The sequence below is a fragment of the Cajanus cajan genome, chromosome 9, assembly GCF_000230855.2.
Source record: "Cajanus cajan strain Asha chromosome 9, NIPB_CcT2T_4, whole genome shotgun sequence".
Classification (NCBI taxonomy): domain Eukaryota; kingdom Viridiplantae; phylum Streptophyta; class Magnoliopsida; order Fabales; family Fabaceae; genus Cajanus; species Cajanus cajan.
The window spans coordinates 18,420,430-18,429,678 of NC_138525.1; positions in this window are offsets into that span (position 1 = coordinate 18,420,430).

Sequence of the window (9,249 nt, forward strand, 5' to 3'; positions counted from 1 at the left end):
GATGACGTCCATTGTGACACTACGTGGTAGTATCATTTTAGTAGGGTGTCTTTAGTCTGATATGTGTCGCTGAGTTGTTCCACCATGAGCTTTGAGTCGTTGATGCAACTCACCTTCTGTGCTCTGACGTCCCGTGCCAACCTTAATCCTACGAGTAGTGCCTCATATTCTGCTTGGTTGTTGGTGGTTTTGAATTCAAACTTGAGGGATTGTTCAATGGTAACATGGTTAGGGCCTTCCAGGATAATGCCTGCACCTCCACCTGTAGTGTTTGAGGATCCGTCAACGTGTAGAGTCCAGGTCGAACTTTCTAACAGTGAGGTGGGGGTGAGCTCAGCTACGAAGTCAACTAGGCATTGAGCCTTGAGGGGTCCTCTGGCCTTGTATCTAATGCTGAATTCAGAGAGCTCTACCGACCACGCGATCATGCGCCTTGCCAGTTTTGGTTTTCTCAGTATCTGCTTGATTGGGTAGTCAATTTTGACGACTACCTGGTGACTTTGGAAGTAAGGTCAGAGGCGTCGAGCTGCGGTGACGAGTGCCAATGCCAGCTTTTCGATGGTCTGATATCGTTTTTCCGTGTCTTGAAGGACTCAGCTGATGAAATAGATGGGTGTTTGCTCTTTGTGACGTTCTTGTACTATCACCGCGTTGATTGCGTCTTCCGCCATGGCCAAGTAAAGGAGGAGGTCAGCAGTGTGACTCGGCCTTTATAAGATCAGAGGGGTGGCAAGGAAGTCTTTTAAGCTCATGAAGGCTTCTTCACATTTGTCAGTCTACTCGAAGTGTTTTGGTTTCCGTAGTAGAGTGAAGATAGGTCCTGCTTTCTCTGTGACACCCTCTACCCCAACATACATATATAGTAATTGTATAAAATAAATAAAATAAAATACAATTCTTCAACATAAGACGATCAAATCTCCAACGACATAAGGGTCAAAAGTTCACATTCATAAACTTAATCCAAATAACATGTAGAGAAATTACAAGGAAATGAAACTGAGTTTTTTCTTTTCAAAATGATTTAATAAAAATAACATTCCAATCTAATCCTATTTAAGCCCCGATGTCACATGTCCTATCAGAGCAAATCCCAACATAGAAGCCTAAGCTTCATCACCAACATCCTCAGCCTCATGCTGATAATAACCTGTATGACAGTTAGAGAAAACAACACAAGAGAAAAAGGGAGTGAGAAACATCTCACTCTGACTCACAGTGTAGAAATCTATGCCAAATAGCCAAACACAAACAAAAACAAGTATAACATAGATAAATTAATAATAACATCACACTCATCCAAGACATAAACCATTACTTTATCATATAACATTAAGAATGCATATGCATGGACACGGACTACATATTATCATGCATGTGGTGCCAGTAAAACATCACATGACATATTGCCGCTAGCAATACACGAAGAGTAGTCTAGGAGTACATGCCGGGTCACACCCTCTGCGCACTCTCACTAGAAGGATATACTACCAGAGTCTCGTCGGGATAGCTAAGCCGCGCAAGATACATCCCATGCACACAATGGGCGAGACTGGGACTTCCAAACCGAGCTATCCCCAAGGACTAATTCCCAAAGCTTTTACACTAGGGGGCCTTCTCTGGCGGTGTATTCCATATCGTACCCTTAAAACACTTATGCAAATGATGCATGTCAATCAAGACTCTATGCATTCTCATATCACATTATCATTTCTCATTCCCATATCACATTATCATGTCTCATTATCACTTTTCACATCATCTCATCATATTCACATAGTCATCACTTTTCACATCATCTCATCATATTCACATAGTGTCTACAGAGCACTCAAAATCATATCAAAACTGATATATTTTCAAAAATAAACACATATTTATACATCTCATTCAACAAGGAATACATCAGAACAATCAGAAAGCAAAACAAAAAACATTCATATTTTTCCTGTTTCTCATAGGGTTCCCACAGGAACCCACAGAGCACTCTAATTCATATCAAAACTTGTTTATTTTCAAGATTATATACATATTTACACTCAGCAAATATCAAGAAACACAACAGAAAACTCAGAAGGTAAAACAGAAAACATTTAAAATTTGCCTCTTACAATTATTAATGCATTCCCTTAGGGTTTCCCACAGGAACCCATAGAAATATCAATTCATACGATTAATTACATATAAGAAAACAATAGGCAAAACAGATACAATTGGGAAAAACCCCTCATACATAAGCATACAAAAAATGCAACAAACACAGGATTGGGGGCCAATCCCACTACCCAGAGCGAGGTTTCTCACTCCCCCCTTACCTCGATAAGCAGGAGCCGAATCTTGTTGGTCGCCCCCTCTAGGTTCCCCTTCGTCTTCAGAGAGAAAGGAGGAAGAAGATTAGAAAATGAAAAAAATGAGTTTTAGAGAGTGCAAAACGCTTTATTTATAGGCATCAGGTCGCGACCAGAACGACCCGTTTCGAATCTGGAACGGCCCGTTCTGGGCACATGGAATACGTACAAAAGCCTCTCCCAGAACGGCCCGTTCCAAAAGCAGAACGTCCCGTTCTGGGGTTTCCGGAACGACCCGTTTCAATGTGGAACGGCCCGTTCTGAGTCAAACTTTGTTCTTTTAAAATCACATCCGGAACGGCCCGTTCCCAAAGTGGAACGGCCCGTTCTGGGTTAAAATTTTACCCATGCATGTTTGATTTGGAATGGCCCGTTCCCAAAGTGGAACGACCCGTTCCAGAGCTGCAAAAATCCAGGACTATTAATTAATAAATAAATAATTAACATATATATATATATATATATATATATATATATATATCAAATTAAAATAAAATATCAAAACAATTTAAAACATGATTTTCTTCAAATAATAATTATAACAAAAATATCATAATTAATAATATTATACAAAATAATTTTCATAAATGATTATTATTAAAAACCTTTAAAAATTCAATCAAACTCATTTAATTAATCAAAATAATTATAAGGAAATAATCTTCATAAATACAAAAATAAATAATAATAATTTGTAGTATTAGTAGAAAAATTTGGGATGTTACATTCTCCGCCAATCTGGGTATGAAACGGGAAAGAGAGACTAACCTTCCTACCAATTATTGGACATCTTTGACAGTTTGAGGGCTCTACATCTGTATGATGGCATTGCATTTCTCTGGGTTGGCTTTGATTCCCCTGTTGGTGATCATAAAGCCAAGAAATTTACCTCCCTGGACACTAAAAATGCACTTCTCCAGGTTTAGGCGCATGTTGTGCTTCCGAATTTGGTTGAACACCTCGGCCAAGTCGGTAGCGTGAGCCTCGACTGACGGTGTTTTGACAACCATGTCGTCTACGTACACCTCCATGTTTCTCCCGATTTGGTGCTGGAAGACTTTATCCATCAATCGCTGGTAAGTGGCTCTCGCGTTCTTAAGGCCGAAAGGCATCACGCGGTAGCAGAAGTTGGCTTGATCAGTGATGAAGGTGGTGTGTTCCTCATCCGGTGGGTACATCATGATCTGGTTGTACCCCGAGTACGCGTCTAAGAAGCTGAAGAGGGCGTGGTCGGAGGCTCTGTCGACCAGCCTGTCAATGCTCGGTAGAGGGTACGCGTCTTTCGAGCATGTCTTATTCAGGTCGGTGTAATCGACGCACATGAGCCACTTGTCCGAGTGTTTCTTGACGAGTACTACGTTGGCTAGCCAAGTAGTGTATCTGACTTCTCGGATAAAGCCTGCTCACAACAATTTTTGCGTTTCAGCCACTATGGCCTCTCATCTTTCTCCTTCGACTTTGCGTTTTCTCTAAGCCACTAGTTTGGCTTCTTTATGGATCGCCAACCTGTGACATATGAGATGAGGGTCTATACCTGGCATGTCGGCACTAGACCACACGAAGAGGTCAAAATTCTTGGAGATTTCGGCTATGAGCTGCTGTCGCAATTCCGGGTTTAATTGTTGGCTGATTTTTGTTTTTTGACCGGGAAGTTTGCCGATCTGGAGATTGTCTAGCTCGTCAATTGGGCTTGGTCTGTTGTCATGGGATTTTGCTCTTGGGTCCAGGTCAGTGATCTCGGCCTGTGCTATGTGAGCCACGGTGGGAGATTCATCCCGGCGTTGTTCTTCCGCTAGTGGCGATGCTTTGAGACTTTCGGCATAGCATTGCCAAGCTATTCTCTAGTTTGCCTTGATGGAAATTATTTGGCCATTACCCCCTGGGAACCTCATTGTTAAATGGGGAGTGGATAACACCACTTCGAGCTGGTTCAACGTTGGTCTCCCTATGATGATGTTGTATGAGGTATTGGCATCAACGAGTAAGTATCTCACCATGATCCTTTTTGAGTTGGGGGGCGGTCCAAAGGTAGTCAACAGGTCTACATATTTGCGAGTATGTACTTGTTCCCCTGCAAAATCGACTAGGGGTTCCGTGTGAGGTTGAATGAGAGTGTGGCGAATGTCTAACCTCAGGAAAGTTAGCCAATATAAGACGTCGACCGAGGAGCCTTGATCGATTAATGTCTTGTGGACCTCCCAGTTGGCAACTTCGACCGCGATGACCATAGGATCGTCTTGGTTGGGACAGACACTGACGTAGTCGTCGTCTGTGAAAGTGATGGGCAGCGTGTTACATTTGGGAGCCGAGGCTTCTAGGTGGATGATGTTGATGCTTCGCAAGTGTCTCTTGTGCGCCGAGCTACTTGAGCTACCTCCTGCAAATCCGCTTGCAATTATATTAATGACCCCCTGTAAGGGAGTCGTACCTGTGTATGGCTTACCTCGGCCTGCACTGCACCACCGATGTTTTGCTAAGATCCAGATGGTTGGTCTGCTCGAGTGCCGAAGCCTCGGCCTCGTCCTTGTCCTCGTCCATGGTAGCCTCCTCTGTTAGATTGGGATCGTTGGACGTATTGTCCGAGGTGTCCTCCTTAGACGAGTTCCTCGATGCGGTCAATGAGTGTGCGACATTCCTCGGTTGTGTGACCATAGTTTCTATGGTATCGACAATATTTGGATTTGTCCGTGCTGTTGGGGCTGTGCCCGAGTGGAGGCAGGGTAATGAGGTTGGTGTTACTGGCCTCCTCTAGTATGTGTACTCAGGGTGCAATCAAAAGGGTGTAGAAGTCGTACTTCCCGCCTTTGTTTGGCCTAGTCTTTTTGAATTGACTATCGTTGGATACCCGCTTCTTGTCTTTGTGGCCATGGTTTTGCTTCCCCTATGGTTTCCCACGAACTTGGTCACGGAACGCAGTGTGCTCTTCCATCTGAATGTACCTGGCAGCTCGAGCACGAAGTTCGTCCATGTTCGAGGGAGGTCGTCGACAAAGGCTGTCAATGAAAAGTCCTGGCTTGAGTGCCATGAGCATGGCGTGTAAGGCAATCTCGGGGTTCAGGTTGCGGATTTGGATGGAGATGTTGGCAAATCGCTCCATGAATTTCCTCAATGGTTCGTCATCGCCCTGTCTGAGGTTGGCCAGGGCGGCGGACGTGATGCGATGTGGTCGACTCGTTGCGTAATGCGCTGTGAATCGCCTCACCAAAGTGTAAAGCTATCAACTGATCCTGTTGGCAATTGAGTATACCAGGCGAGTGCCGATCTCTTGAGCGAGGTTGGAAAAACCCTACACAAAATAGCATCATCATTAGTGTATAGGTTCACCTGTGTGACATACAAATCGACGTGCTCATTTGGGTCGGTGGTGCCATCATATCGGTCGATGTTGAGGGGCTTCCATCCAAAAGGGAGAGGTGTCTCCATGATGCCGTCGACAAAGGGGTGACGGCAGAGGCTCGCCCTGGTTCCAGGAGCCTGGGTTGGTGCATTGCTGACTTCATGGTCTGATCGATACATCGGTACATGTTACCGATACGCGATAGACCTATGGATCGTGGCCCTAGGCGTAGTCGGTGGCAGGGAAACCGTGTGCCCTTCTTCCTCGTTTTAGATAGTGGGCCTTTATTTTGGCCGATGTCTTGTAGCACTCATCCGATGTCGTGCGGGGCTTAGCGCTGAGTTCAAGCTCGGTGCTTGGCCCGGATAGTACAATTTCTAACCAAACATTGGCATGGAATAGTGGAGGTAGGAGGGGCTCTATGTATTGCGTGGAACGGGGGGTATTTGCACGAGGGTGGTGTGTGATGCGAGATGGGCTTCATGTGGAACAAGGTTGATGCATGATGGTGGTCACATGGTGGTAATCGTGTAATCATTACTACGTGGTGACAGTGCGTGGTGCAAAACTTAGTGTCGATAAATTAGATAAGTATTTATATAACATGAACAACGAAACACACAATTCACCTTATACATGATTTTACTATAACTAGTTTTTGACTCAACTTTTTCAAATGGAGGAGTATAATTTTCTTGTAAAATACCCAATATAATTATGTCCATAATCACAACTATGACAGATTTTATCCAAATTTTTTCGTATCTCTTAGTTGATCGATTTCAAATAATCCCCATTCTACCCCAACCGAAAACTTTATATCAATCCCTTCAAAAATTTTGAGTCAAGTGTTCTTTAAAAAAAACATGAATATGTTGTACAAAATTATTGTCTATGCACTAATTGTGTATAACACCTTTACCTAGTCAACTAATATGAATTTAATGTTGCTTTGACTTTTTGGTGATATACATCTATTTTAGCATGTGCAACACACAAATTAATTGTTTTCCATGTGATTAAAATTTACAATAAAAAAAATAATTATACATTTATTCTTTTTCGCTTGATTATTGAAATATCATTAATGTTTATAATTAATTATTTTTAATGTATTTAATTTATATATCATATATGTTTTAGAATTGGTATATATTGATTCTTGACGTTCCAATTTCTTTGAGGATTTGTAGGGGTCTGTTTGTGTCTCCATTGGCAAACTTATTTTCGTTTTATTTCAAAGTTACCAATGAAAGAGTTTTTATCCAATTGACGAGAATTGTTGAATCTTTTCAAGTTTGCTAAAGAACTTTACTTTATTTTAATATTTTCGATTGAGACATATTTTTGAAATAAGTACTTAATAGTTGTATTGTTGTCTTGAAAACAAGTAAATGGTAACTGAACATTGCTAATGCATAGAAAATCAAAAAGGAAACGGGGTATTAAATCAATATTATTTCATATTATAACTTTTTTTATTTTTCGCTCTTGTGATGATTACATTTTGCGAGTCTCTTGACAATATTGAAAAAGGAAAACATTGGATGAAAGGTCTCGAACATCTAAAAAGTCAAAAACATAAGAAAAAAAAAGTAAAGAAACATGACTAGCACAATTATATAGAGAATAAGCAACTGTAAAACATTTAAAATAAGAGAAGGCCAAAAAAGAATAATTACCACGGGAGCTGGTTGGCCACAACGAGTAACCTAATGGTGGACATCATTGGTGTACAAATTCCCGCATGTTTTAACACATTCGTCAACACACTGATGAAAATCTGGAGGATTATATATTAATTTTGAACAATTTAAACCGCATTTAGCCCTACATATCGCTTTATTTTCATCAGTTGTTGACTGGACTTGCACAAATGGACGAGAGTAATCAGCTTGTGTAATACCCAATATCATCATGGCCATAATCAGGGACGTATCTATGTAGAAGAGAGTGGGGGCATGTGCCCCCACTACCATTTTACACACATATTTTTTTTAGTCAAAAAATTATATATTTTTAAAAATAAAAGTTATATTTTAATAAAATAAATATATATATTTAAATTATCTTATTATAAAATATAAATTTTAAAAAATTATCCATTTATTTGATATTTATCATATTTTCGAAGGAGATTAGTTCTCATATGTGATAAAAAAAATGTCTTAATAACGAATTAATTTTTTTTAAAAAGTTTAACTTTTGATAAAATAAAATTTGTACCATATATTTATCTTTTGTGCTTTTTATTTATCTATACGTAGATTAAAAAAATTAAAATAGTAAAGATTATAAGATTGTATATGTCAATTAATTTAAAAAATCAAAATGGGAAAGATTGGAAGATTTGTATTCTATTTAAAAATTTTATTATAAAATATATTTTGAAATAAATTATCATCTAAAATATTATATTAGATATTAAAAACATGTTTATATTATAAATAAATTAAACTTGGTTTTTATATAATTTAACATTTTTATTTTTAGATTTTTATTAGTATTAAATTATTATAAAGTATATTTTTAGAATTGTAGTTCTAACCAAACATTTAAATTTTTTTATAAAATACAAATAAGTCATATTTAGGACATGTATTTTAAAAAATAATTAGATTTAAAATACTAAATTATAATATAACATAGTCTAACCTAACTTATTTTTATTTTTAATTGTAATCATAAATATAAAAATTTATAAAAAATAATTATGATATATATTTATACTTTTAAAAATTATATATAAAATTTTTAATATTATAAATATATAAATAATTATTGCCCCTACTATCTAAAATTTCTGGATCCGTCACTGGCCATAATCACGATTCCAACAATTTTTATCTCAATTTTTGCCATAACGATTACTTGATCGAATCCAACTATCTCAAACTTTTGTTATATACGATAAATTCTCTATGTGATGTTTCAAGAAAATGAACATCAATTTATAGGCACACAATAAAAGGTGTAGTTAAAACAATCACGACCCCAAATGAAAAATTTAAATTAATTCCTTTCAAAATTTTGAGTCATTTACTGTTTTGGAAAAGAAAAAAAATAAGATATATAGTATGAAATTAATGCTTATGAAGCAGTTGTGTAAACCACCTTTAATTTACCCAGTCAACTGATTATAATTTATTGTTGGTTTTAATTTTTGGTGATATATTTATATCTGAGCACGAGCAAGACACAAATTAAATATTTATTACATATTATTAAAACTGGCAAAAAAATTTATTTTGTATTCATTATTTTCCAACTTAAATTATTAGAGATTTTAATGTTTGTAACTACTAATTAATAATATATTTAATAAATATATCTAATTATTTTATACTTAATTATTGTTTGTTCATTGGTTATATTCTATTAATTTCTTTCAGGATTTGTAAATGTTTTTTTGTGCCTTGTAACACCCAGTTTTTTTAAAGATGGCATTTTCGTAATTATTGATGGCATTTTCGTAATTTTAATAAAGGAATAAGGGTAATTCTGGGTGTCGGAACGGGTCGTTCCATATACAAAAGACGTTTTGGTGGCCTAAGATGAAAAAGG